Source organism: Microcaecilia unicolor, chromosome 6 (assembly GCF_901765095.1).
Source record: "Microcaecilia unicolor chromosome 6, aMicUni1.1, whole genome shotgun sequence".
Classification (NCBI taxonomy): domain Eukaryota; kingdom Metazoa; phylum Chordata; class Amphibia; order Gymnophiona; family Siphonopidae; genus Microcaecilia; species Microcaecilia unicolor.
The window spans coordinates 243,193,307-243,205,510 of NC_044036.1; the positions used below are offsets into that span (position 1 = coordinate 243,193,307).

The following is a 12,204-nucleotide window of genomic DNA, read 5'->3' on the forward strand; positions in this document are numbered from 1 at the left end:
ATCAGGGGTCAAAGAGCTCTTCTAGGTCAGCTAATTAGCTAGTTGATAAAGATGATAAACAATCAGGTTATATTCCCTCAGTCAAGTCATGAACCAAAGCTCCAGTATATGCCTCTACAACCTATATCTAGCTACCATGACTTGACTGAGGGAATATAACCTGATTGTTTATCATCTTTATCAACTAGCTAATTAGCTGACCTAGAAGAGCTCTTTGACCCCTGATGCAGGCGTTTGTACGCCGAAACACGGCCCGTGTCGGGTTTTCATCCTAAATAAAGGACTGCATTTTTCTCATTCCTGAAGGCCCAGTGTTTACTTTGTTTGTTTGTCAAGAACCTAGAGGTGCCATCTTCAAGCAGTGGCCCAGAACTGGATGCAATCTATGGACCTCATTTTTCCAGCCTGTTATATTTTTCCTGCCCACAACTGAATCTGGCCCAAGGTGGAAGTTTGACTTTTGTATGCCATGTGTGGCAGCAGCAAACCTGGCAGGGTTCTCAGACTCCACCAGTCAAAAAAGAAGATAGTAGTACAAGTCTTGACAAATTTTCATTAAATCTGGGCGCCAGTAGCTGAGACTTCTTTTGCTTCTCCTTCAACACTCCAACATTGTCCCCAGCAGTGGCATAGCCAAGGGTAGGCTCGGGTGGGCCCAGGCCCATCCACTTTGGGTTCAGGCCCACCCAGTAGCAGCACATCTATAATGTGGCTGGCAGGGATTCTCAAGCCCCACCAGCCGAAAACTCCCAACTGTCCCTCCTGTATACCTTTTAAATAGCAGATCTTTGCCTGCAGCAAGCAGCGACTGATACATACTGTTCGCACCGGCCCTGAGGCCTTCCCTCTGATGTATTCCCGCCTATGCAGAAGCAGGAAGTTGCATCAGAGGAAAGGCTGTGGGGCCAGCATGAGCAGTGTGTATTAGTTGCTGCTCGCTGTTGGTGAAAATCTGCTATTTAAAAGTTATTCAGGGAAGGGCGGATGTTTGAGAGACAATATGGATGCAGGCAAGAGAGGGAGAGACCAAATCACTTGTGGGACAAGGCGGAGTTCTTCTGCCCACCCATCTTGGGCCCAGGCCCACCCAAATTTGGGTGTCTGGCTACGCCCCTGGTCCCCAGTGAAATTTGAGAGGAGATCTCAATTTGAGAGGACCTTTTTTTAGAAACTGATATACCATGGCTCTTTTCCTACTCTGTATCTGTGGGAAAGAAAACTTTAGTAAATTTGCCTTTGAAGGTGCCTCTGCAAATCACTGGCAGAAGCCAGCAGTCTCCCTTCCCAGCAGAGGCAATTGCTTCTTTATTTATTTATTTGCTGCATTTATATCCCACATTTTCCCACCTATTTGCAGGCTCAATGTGGCTTACAATATAATACGACGATCACATTGATGGAATAAGAAAATCAGAATATGGATAACAGATAAGGTGCATAAGAATATTATGGCAATCATATTAACAATTTCAGAATTGTTGCAATTAAGGTGCATAAGAAAATTATGTAGAGTAAAAAGTGGATAAATAGATAAAACATAACATAATGATATCAGGACAAGATATAATATTCATTAATTAGGGTGTAAATTAAAATAAACAAATTAGAAGAGTTCCATAATAATTGTAGTTTAGGTGTCAGTTCGTTATGGGGGATCCTTTTTGCACGTCTTTTTGAACAAGTAAGTCTTCAGTAATTTCCAGAAGGTTGTCAAGTCGTGTGTTGTTCTTATGGTGGTCGGTAATTCGTTCCATAGTTGTGTGCAGATGTATGAAAAGCTAGATGCATGTATAGATTTGTATTTAAGTCCTCCGCAGTTGGGATAATGGAGGTTTCACATATCACCATGGCCTGGGTCCCCACCAGTTTCTCTCTCTCATACTGTGCCAACCTTCACTCAGTCTCCCTATTGCTCATAATCCCCTGCCCTCCCCCTCCCCCCCCCCCCCCCCCCCCCCAGCCTTCACCTGGTCTCTCTCTCTCTCTCTCTCTCTCTTTTTTTTCATAACCTCTACCCCCGGCCTTCACCCAGTCTCTCTCTCTCTCTCTCTCTCTCTCATACTCCCCCCAAGCCTTTAATCAGTCTCTCTCGCTCATACCTCACCTCAACTTTCTCCCAGTCTGTCTCTCACTCATAATCCCCCCAGCCTTCACCCAGTCTCTGTCTCTCTCTCATACCCGCCAAGTTACACCTAGTCTCCCTCTCATAGCCACACACCTTTCTCATTATTTCTTTTGTTCACTCCTCCCCCCGAATCTTCACCCAATCTCTCTCACTATACCCCTCCCAGCCTTCATTCTGCCTCTCTCTCTCACACACCTCAGCTTACACCTAGTCTCTCACCCATACCCACCCAGCCTTTCATATTCTCATGCGTCCCCAGTCTTCACCCAGTTTCTCTCAAGCTCATGCCACCCAGCTTTCATCCAGTCTCTTTCTTATTCTCCCAGCCATCACCCATTCTCTTTTTTGCTCATACCAGCACTCACTCTCTCCCTTGATCATACCTTCCCCATCAAGTCTTCACCCAGACTCTCTCTCCCTCTCCCTCTGATATATGTCACTTCCTGGCAACTAATGTGCTTGGGAGTCTGCCACCTATTCCCCTTACTTTGCTATTTACAATGCTGCCTCAGAAACAGTGCATCTCCCATATCTGCACCACAATTATTCGGCTCTCTGTAAGCTTGAGCTGAAAATGCAGGAAGTTTGGGCTGGTCTCACAGTTTCAAGTCCTGCGAGAATTAAGTTGAAACCACAAGACTTCCTTATCTTCCTGCACTGCAAGGCTCAGGCTTAGAGAGCTGAATTGCAGTGTAGATGTGGGAGAAGAGGGAGAAGTATTGTTTGAGAGTCAGCTTTGCAAAAAACAACATTCATGGACACAAAATCACAGGAGTGCAGTTTCTAGGTGCCAAGGAGGGGAATAATCGAATGGTGCCGCAAAGAGCGGTCCCGAACCATATTATCGAAAAAGATGGCCGGCCATCTTTCGTTTTGATAATACAGTTCGGGCCGGCAAAATGTCAGAGATGGCCGAGTTTGAGATGGCCGGCATCGGTTTTCGCCGATAATGGAAACCGATGCCGGCCATCTCAAACCCAGCCAAATCCAAGGCATTTGGTCGTGGGAGGGGCCAGAATTTGTAGTGCACTGGTCCCCCTGACATGCCAGGACATCAACTGGGCACCCTAGGGGGCACTGCAGTGGACTTCAAAAATTGCTCCCAGGTGCATACCTCCCTTACCTTGTGTGCTGAGCCCCCAAAATCCCCCCCAAACCCACTCCCCACAACTGTACACCACTACCATAGCCCTTAGGGATGAAGGGGGGCACCTACATGTGGGTACAGTGGGTTTTGGGGGGGGGGTTGGAGGGCTCTCATTTACCACCACAAGTGTAACAGGTGGGGGGGATGGGCCTGGGTCCATCTGCCTGAAGTGCACTGCACCCACTAAAAACTGCTCCAGGGACCTGCATACTGCTGTCATGGAGCTGGGTATGACATTTGAGGCTGGATAGAGGCTGGCAAAAAAATGTTTTTTTAACATTTTTTTTGGGTGGGAGGGGGTTGGTGACCACTGGGGGAGTAAGGGGAGGTCATCCTCGATTCTCTCCGGTGGTCATCTGCTCAGTTGGGGCACTATTTTAGGTTTGGTCCTAAAAATAAATGGACCAAGTGAAGCCGGCGAAATGCTCCTCAGAGCCGGCCTTCTTTTTTCCATTATCGGCTGAAGCCGGCCATGTCTTAACAGTGCCCCTGTCCCGCCTTCCATACCCTGCAGACACGCCCCCTTTAACTTTGGCCGGCTGTGCGACAGAAAGCAGTTGGAGCCGGCCAAAATCGGCTTTCGATTATACCAATTTGGCCGGGTTCAGGGGATGGCTGGCCATTTCCCAATTTGTGTCAGAAGATGGCCGGCGATCTCCTTCGAAAATAAGCAGGAAGGTGACCTAGCACTCTGGATTTCTCAAACCACTATGTGATAGTACAACATTTTGACAAATTCAAACTGTAAGGGGCAGCTCCCTACAGTCTGCAAACTCTGATGGGAAGCACTTCCATTGACCCTTTAAGTTATATGAATGTCCTAACGGCCTTCTCTTGAAACGTTTGGGGATCCCTAACTTACAGGTAGTTGTGACCTGGATTGAACCTTTGGTCTGACCCAGTATGGCAATTCTTATGTTCCTACAGGCAGTAGAAGAAGTGAAGGAGTTTGGGTGTCAGTATTTGTTACATGTCTTGCATGTTTAAGATTGTAAGCTCTTTGAGCAGGGACTGTCTTTTGTGTATGGTGTACAGCGCTGTGTATGCCTTGTAGCGCTATAGAAATGATAAGTAGTAGTAGTTTAAGAAGGAGCAAACACTCTGAGACCTCTCTGCATGGACAGAAGTGCATCCACATCAGCCACAGAGTGGAAGCACAGAACTTCAAGGGGGAACCTGCAAAGCTTCTCCTTGTATAATTATTCCAGTGACTGAAAACTATTTTTCTATTTACAGAGATACCAAGCTACCCAGTTCCAAGAGAGAGATTTTTAACCTGTTCTACTTTCCAAGTGACCTGTCCTGGTGCATTATGGGACCTGCAGTGTTGCTGTCAATGGGTAGATTCAAGGACTACAAACAACACACTGCTTTCAGATGTTGTTTCAAAACCAGGACTGCCTGAAAAGTCTCCCTTCTGGAACTGGCTAACTTGGCAGCTCTGATTTTGTTGTAATTAGTAAAGACTTTCGGGTTAATATTTAAACAGTGAAGTGCTGGCTGAGATCATGACATTGGTGCCGAATAGCTGGGCATAGCACTGACTGCTGTCTTTATCCAGATAATGAGAATATTCAGCATCACTCAGAACCACTTTTTTCCTCCAAATAACTCCTGGCTCCTCTCAGGCTCTAACCCCAGTCTGCCCCTGTATTGCAGTGTGGTCTGCAATGATTTTCATGCAAGCAAACTTACGATAGTATTCTATAATAGATCTGGGGGTCCTTTTACAAAGGTGCACTACCATTTTTAGCATGTGCTAAAAATAAGCACACGCTAAACGCTAGAGACATGTTAAAAATGCTAGCGCGCCTTTGTAAAAGACTCCCTTGGTGCAAAAAATTTTCATTATAGAATACTAGTTTAACACTCAGATTTTTGGTATCTTTTAGCGCCCTTATATAATTTACTCCTATGTGCATATACCACAAGCTCTTTAAGAAAAGTGTGCACTATTTGCAAATAATGTTCACTCTTAACAACATTTGTTTCAAAAGGAAAAAATGAAACAAAACATTTCTGGCTGTCCAGCCATAATAGGATATATTTATTAGCATTTGATTGTATGCTGTTTATTGCAAAACATTAAAGCAGAGCATACAGTTTAAACAAAAGACAAGGCAAGATTGCCAAGACGCATCTTCCCCTCCACCATTCAGCCTCCTGGATCCTGTGAAAGCAGGAGCCAGTATGGCCTTACATATAGTTCATTGTGGATATCCCGAATACCAGACTCGGGTGTGAATTTTGGCAGTCCCACTCTTTCCTGAAATCACTGGCCTCTTAAGTTCAGTGGAATCTTTTCCCTTCTTGAAAGGAGTTAATTCAATGTAATTCGATGTCTTGGTCTCATATCTAGCACAAACTCCCCCCTTATTGAAATTATTTGCAGCAGTTTCGGGGGGGGGGGGGGGGGGGCGCCTCTATGCAGCAGCTGCCTAATGAATTATTGAAATAACCTGTCACTGCAGTCCAGCATTTGCATGGTCTTCCTGGACCTTCAGCAAATTATTTACAGCCCTGGAAAAGAGCCTAGGCAGTTACCCAGGCTACAGGCTGAATATATTTATTCTGCCCAAGCTGCAAACATCAGTACAAAATTCCAGGGGAAAATGCCACATTTACAAACATAAGATTATTACTTTTACTAGTAAAAAAGCCCCGTTTCTGATGCAAATGAAACGGGGGCTAGCAAGGTTTTCTTCAGAGTGTGCATGTGGGAGTGTGTGTCCTTGCCCTCTGCCCTCTCTCCCTCCCCCTCCCCCCTTGGAGTCCAGTCCTTCAGTGTTAAGTTTCCTGCTGTTCTGTGTTACAGAGAGAGTGAGGGCATCTCTCTCCCCTCCCCTCCCCTCCGAGTCCTTCACTGTTACAGAGAGAGGGATTTCGTGCTGTGCTGTTTTCCTTCACTCATGGGGAAACCGGATATCTCTGGCGCTTCACACTTCCGGCTGGAGGCTTCAGAACGTTGGTCTTGCCTTTTATATATATAGATAGATTATTATTAGATTTTTGATATACTGCCTTTCTGATCGCCTCTGTTGAGCATTGTTCAAGCAAGTTAGTCACAACAGAATAATATATATTTGCCAGTTAACTCTCTTAAGGAAAAAGACACTTGGAGCAATTCTATAACTTGGCGCCTCAATATAGGTGCCACAATGGGGTGCACTTAGCACTAGAAAGTTGTTTGGGTACAGAAATTTCACCCATCCCTGCCTGTCCCTACTGGAATCTAACCCATACCCACCAGTACCCACTAAGATCCATTCCATCCCCACCTATCTGCGCAATTAAGCGCAATTAAGCTCCTCCATCTCCACCTGTTCCCATAAGAAACTTCAGATCGCTCAAAACACGGCAGCTAGACTTATATTTGGAAAGACATGATTCGAAAGCGCAAAACCCCTCCACGAAAAACTACATTGGCTCCCAATCAAAGAACGCATTGCTTTCAAAATCTGCACCCTGGTTCACAAAATTATCTACGGTGAAGCCCCGGGATACATGACAGACTTGATCGACCTACCAGCTAGAAACACATCCGAATCAACACAAACATATCTAAATCTGCACTACCCAAGCTGCAAAGGACTAAAATACAAATCAACTTATGCATCCAGTTTTTCCTATATAAGCACACAACTGTGGAATACATTACCGAAAGCCTTGAAAACAACGTACGACCACCTCAACTTCCGGAAAACACTAAAAACTAACCTGTTTAAAAAGACATACCCTAACGATCCAACTTAAACGCCTGACCTCTGCAACACAACAAAACTAAAGTACGTAATGGACATAATACAACTCTCCCGCTGTACGATTCCCTAATGTGGCTGTGCCACACGAACTTTATCTACCACAACATCACTTTGTATTTGTTCACACCGGTGTCAGCAAACGCCTCTCTGGTACTATGTAAGCCACATTAAGCCTCCAAATAGGTGGGAAAATGTGGGATACAAATGTAATAAATAAATAAGTACTTCCTTCAATACACCACCCAAACTTTCCTTCATATTCTAGAATATATAAACAAAAAAGGACTTCCAATGGAGCTTCCAGCCAAGATGGCCGCAATGCTTTGAACTCCTGCATTCCCCTCCTGTGAAAGCCCTCTACCTGCTACTCACCAGCGTTCTTTGCAGGATTCCAGACTCTGGAGATGTTGGCAAGGTTATCAAGGACCCAAAGAAGGGGTCTCACAGTTGGCAGCGACTTCTTTTAGGAATAATTTTAAAGTCACGACACTACATGAGTCAGTGGGCTGTGGTTGCAATGCAATGGTACTCACCTCATTTGCCTGCACAGCCAGAGAGATGAAATAAAAGAGATAGACTGAAAAAGGTCAGTAAATTTTGTGGATGGCACATGAGCAGCCGAATAACTGGCAATGACTTTTGATAAAGAAGGATGTGATCTGTTGTTCTCTTAATGAGACACTGAAGCCCGAAACAAGAGACAACAGCCCATCCATGTGTGAGAAACATGACAGCAGATAAGGGCCAAATGGCCCATCCAGTCTACCCATCCTCAGTAACCACTAACTCCTCCTTTCCCTAAGAGATCCCACGTGCCTGTCCCATGCTTTCTTAAATTCAGACACAGTCTTTGTCTTCACAACCTCCACCGGGAAGCCATTCCATGTGTTCACCACCCTTTCCATGAAATAGTTTTTTCTTAGGTTACTCCTGAGTCTATTTCTTCTTAATTTCATCCTATGCCCTCTTATTCCAGAATTTGCCTTCATTTGAAGAAGGCTTACCTCCTGTACATTAATGCCATGGAGGTATTTAAACGTCTCATATCCCCTCTCTACCGCCTTTCTTCCAGAGTATACATGTTGAGGTCTATAAGACTGTCCCTATATGCTTTATGATAGAGACCACTGACCAATTTTGTAGCCTCCCTCTGGACCAACTCTGTCCTGTTAAATATCTTTTTTAGGTGCATCCTCCAGAATTCCTCACAGTATTCTAAATTAGGCCTCACCAGAGGCTTATACAAGGGCACTATCAAGTCTTTTCTCCTGCTGGTCATCCCTCTCCCTATCCACCCCAGCATCCTTCTGGCTTTGACTGACGCCTTTTCTACCTGTTTGGCCACCTTAAGATCATCAGATACAATCACCCCCAAGTCCCGCTCTTCTTTCATACACAGAAGTATTTCACCCCCTATACTGTACCATTCCCTTGGATTTTCGTAACCCAAGTGTGTGACCCTGCATTTTTTTAGCATTACATCTTTGTTGTCAATTATTGGACCATTCTTCCAAGCTTTGCTAGATCTTTCCTCATGCTAGCCACTACATCCCTCCAGGGTGTCTACTCTATTACAGAGTTTGGTATCATCCACAAATAGACAAACCTTACCAGACAGTCCTTCCACAATATCACTCACAAAGATGTTAAATCTTCAAGTGGCAGGTCCCGTGGGCCGGTCAGGCCGAATAAATCTTATCACACAGTGGAACTCTGATACCGAGACTTGGAGTGGAGGTTATGGCTCTGGCTCAATTTTGTTATTCTATTGCTTTACTGTGGAAAGTGAGAGGGACTTACACTATCATTGTGGTATTCAGTTTGTATGTCACCCCTTTGGTATCTGTGAGCGGCTCAGCTTGAATGGCATCCAAAGTAGCCAGGAAGGAGAAAGAGAAGGGCTACAGGGGAGACCTGAAAATGGAGGACATGAGCGTACCCCCATCTCCTACAGTGGGCTATGAAGGGGCAGCTGAGATAGTTGCAGAAATACGAATGGCTATGGAGCATGCTATGGGAAAGCAATTACAACAGATTATTGATAAATTGGATGGAATGGATAATCACTTCATTATATTGACAAAAGAGATACAATCAGTTCAGCAGCTAGTGGGGGATGTGAAGACCTCGTTACAGGAGACCTCTCAGGAGGTTAAACATCTGCGGGAGTTGGTGACTATACTAGATGAGAAACTGGATGATCTTGAGAATCGATCCTGCAGGAATAACTGAATCCGTGCTAGAGGCTAAACTGAGGGACTTTTGGAAGCCTGGTTCCCCAGGGAGTTAAGGCTCCAAAGTACAGTTGGCTCTTTACAGATTGAAAGGGCGTATAGACTGGAACCTAAACACAGTTATGGACCGCCCTTGAATAGTGATTTTGAAGCTTTTCAACTGTTAATGTAAGGTGGAAATTTTGCAGACCTTGCGCAGGGGTAAGACTTTAGAATAAGATGGTAAAAATATTTTTTGCTTCCAGGATTACTCCGCAAAGGTATCCCTTTAGCACAAACAATTTGCTCTTATATGTAGCTATTTGCATAAATTCCAATTGTGCTTTAGTTTGTTATATCCAGCTAAGCTGAGGGTGATATCAAATGGTGTTCCCGCTTTTTATGATATGGTGGCTGTGGCTCAGACCATGGTGGAACAGACCATGGTGGAACAACTGGAACATAAGAAGGGAACTGCGTCCTCCCGCAAGGGATTTGGCAATAAGGTTATATTTACTGTGATACAGCTGCTGTACCTAATCTGCTGAGCCTTATCCTGGCCACATTTATCCTTCTGAATGCTACTTAATACTTGCCATTGGTGTACCACAGACCATTCAAGTATAATCTGCTCTCACTGGATCTAAATCCTGTATTAAGCAAATGACGTTTCTAAAGTTGGTAATGCATTGGCTACTGCAGCACTGACTTGTTTTCAACAGTTCAGTGAAATTTGGCTGCAGTTTTGACATGGACATATTTATACTGTTTGAAATTTGAGAACTTTCACCAGAGCAACATGCCTATGGAAACACAGACTAAGCATAATTTGTAACTCGATATCAGGTCTTCTGAATTACTTGATCTCCAGGAATTTTAGTGCTCCTAGCTGGCCTGACTGACCTAGAACTGTTTTCTACTTTTCCAATGCTTCATATGAACATAAGAATAGCCATACTGGGTCAGACCAAAGGTCCATCTAGCCCAGTATCCTGCTTCCAACAATGGCCAATCCAGGTCACAAGTACCTGGCAAAAACCCAATTAGTAGCAATATTCAGTGCTACCAATCCCGGGACAAGCAGTGGCTTCCCCCATGTCCATCTCAATAACAGACTATAGACCTTTCCTCCAGGAACTTGTCCAAACCTGTTTTAAACCGAGATATGCTAATTGCTGTTACCACATCCTCTGGCAGCAAGTTCGAGAGCTTAACTATTATTTGAGTGAAAAAATATTTCCTCCTATTTGTTTTAAAAGTATTTAAATGTACTTTCTTCAGGTGTCTTCTGGTCTTTGTACCCTTTGAAAGAGTGAAAAATTGATTTTCTACCCGTTCTAGAACTCTCAAGATTTTATAGACCTCAATAATATCCCCCCTCAGCATTCTCTTTTCCAAGCTGAAGAGCCATAACATCTTTAGCCTTTCCTCATATGGGAGGAGTTCCATCCCCTTTATCATTTTGGTCACTCTTCTTTGAACCTCTTCTAATTCTGCTGTATCTTCAGTGACCAGAATTGAAAGCAATACTCAAGATGAGGTCGCACCTTGGAGAGATATAGAGGCATTATAATATTCTTGATCTAATCATTCCTAGCATGCTGTTTGCTTTTTTGGCTGCCACCACACACTAAACAACAGATTTCAACATATTGTCTACATGACACCCAGATCTTTTTCTTGAGTGCTGATTCCTAAGGTTGACCCTAGCATCAGGTAACTATGATTCGGTTTATCCTTTCCAATGTTCATCCCTTTGCATTTGTCCACATTAAATTTCATCTGCCATTTGGATGCCAATCTTCCAGTTTCCTAAGGTCTTCCTGCAATTTTTCACAATCCACATGTGTTTTGACAACTTTGAATAGTTTTGTGTCACCTGTAATGGACCTGGTTATGCGCAGCTATGTATACTGGTGTTAGAGTTGTGCTCTCTTATCATGCTAACTTGGACTTAATGGATAGCCTTATCATCATAATTATGTACTTCTTTTTCATTGTTGGAAAGTAAACTGTGTGTGAGGGGGGGGGAGGAATTCGGAAGTCTAGCCCTATAGATTGCAGGTCTATAGATTGCAGGTGTAATGGTGAGGATTCGGATGGAAAGGGAGGGTTGGGATGGGGGGGACAGGGACGATAATATGGTGGGTAATCTTAATGGCTTACAGGCATGGAGGGTGGAAGGTATGGGAGAGGGGAGGGATCAGGAGATATCTTACATAGAGTAGAAGGGATAAGTAGAGGGGTTCTTCAAACTGGGTGGGGGAGATACTGGCTGGGATCTCTCTGCTGCCCTATTAAGTTTATAGTTTATTAAAACTTGCTATACTACTCAAACTGACACTGCAGAGCAAGGCAATGTACAAGCTAAAATTGGAAAAAGGAAAACAGAATGGAACTCCATTAATAATAGGACAGGAAGTAGAGGATATAAGGTTTCGGTTTAGTGTAGGGAGAGAAAGATCTCAGGCACTCCTAGTTAGGGTTACCATATTTTGTCCTCTCAAAAAGAGGACACATGTCCTGCCCCACCCATGCCCCACCCCTTTCACATCCTCGCCCCGCCACCTGTCACATATTCCCCTCCCCTGCCCCCCCGTCACCTCCCCTCCCCTTCCCTTACTTACTATCTACTGCCCTGGTGGTCTAGTGACCTCTTCGGGGCAGGAAAGAGCCCCCTCTTTCCTGCCCAGAGCTCTGTCCTTGCCCTGCATCCTGTTGCTGTGATGGTCTCGGGATTCAAAATGGCTGTTGAGAGTTGAAGTCTCGCGAGGCCGCTTCAACTCTTGGTGGCCATTTTGAATCCCGAGACCGTCACAGCAACAGGATGCAGGGCAAGGGCAGCGCGCCAGGCAGGAAAGAGGGGGCTCTTTCCTGCCCCGAAGAGGTCACTAGACCACCAGGGCAGTAGATAGTAAGTAAGGGAAGAGGAGGCTAGGATAGGCCCGCCCGTTTGTC

The 12,204-nt window shown here is 44.7% G+C and overlaps 1 protein-coding gene across 3 annotated transcripts in view; it reads right to left on the reverse strand.

The window, feature by feature from the left end:
* Window positions 1-12,204, reverse strand: part of LOC115472649 — a 233,426-nt gene that overhangs the window by 116,886 nt on the left and 104,336 nt on the right. The window lies entirely within an intron of this gene.